Raw genomic sequence first — 1192 nt, 5'->3', positions numbered from 1 at the left:
CAGGATGTTAGAGACTACTGTGCGAAGTGTCATTCCTGTCTGGAAAGAAAAACACCCAAGGGACGCAGGCGAGCACCAATTCAGCCGTTCCCTGAGGTTTCGGCTCCTTTCGAGCGGACAGGTATGGATATAATGAGCCCATTGCCCACGACCGCTTCTGGAAACAGGTACATTTTAGTATTTGTCGATCACCTTTCAAAATACGCGGAAGCGGTAGCACTCCCAGATCAGAAAGCAGACACGGTTGCAAGAGCATTTGTCGAACAGATCGTGCTCCGACATGGATCTCCGAGGCAACTCTTGACAGATCGGGGAACGAACTTCGTGTCGCAGCTAATGAGGAGAGTTTGCGAGCTGCTTAAGATCACTAAGAAGCAGACAACACCGTACCAGCCGGCTTGCAACGGCGCGGTGGAGCGACTGAACCAAACCGTGGCCGGGTTCCTGTCGCATTTTGTTTCGCGCGACCAGCGGGACTGGGACTTGTGGCTCCCGTATGCAATGTTTGCCTACAATTCCGCAGCACACGAGAGCACGGGCGAATCGCCATTCTTTCTTCTCTACGGCCGAGACCCGGACCAGACTAGTGAAGTGCCAGAGGGCCCCCGTCGTGTCCCATACGCTTCACTGGACGACTATAAGGTTGAGCTAGAATCGCGCTTGCAAGTGGCGAGGGACATCGCAAAGGAGGCCTTAAAGAAAGCGGCGAAACGCAGGAAGGAGGTGCACGATCGCGGTGCTAGAGACGCGCCGTTTGATGTGGGGGACAGCGTGTACATCGAAAACTGCCAAAGACAGATTGGGTTGGCTCGTAAGGTCCAGAGGAGGTGGAGAGGACCGTGCGAGGTTGTCGAGAAGCTTTCTCCGGTAAACTTCAGGGTCCGAGACGTGAACCGCCGCTTGATAAGGATACACGCAAATCGCCTCAAGTCGGCACCGGTTCAGTATTCACGAAAGGAGGAGGGGGAAAGCGCAGACTTTGATGGGGACCGAAGTGAAGCGGAGCGCGCAGATTGTTCGCAAGAAACGCCCACTCCTGCATTTCTTCGGCAAGCGCCAGAGGTTACGGCAGGAATGCCACCGGATTTACTTCATGCATTGCTGGAGGAAGAAGCGCGCGAGGTTGCCGCGCAGATAACGCCAAGAGAGGCTCCTGCCACGAGCCCTCGCGAGTCTCAAAGCAGACAAGAGG

The sequence above is a fragment of the Amblyomma mixtum genome, chromosome 2 (genome assembly GCF_055824585.1).
Source record: "Amblyomma mixtum isolate Tamu chromosome 2, ASM5582458v1, whole genome shotgun sequence".
NCBI lineage: Eukaryota > Metazoa > Arthropoda > Arachnida > Ixodida > Ixodidae > Amblyomma > Amblyomma mixtum.
This window is presented reverse-complemented; position numbering follows the sequence as displayed.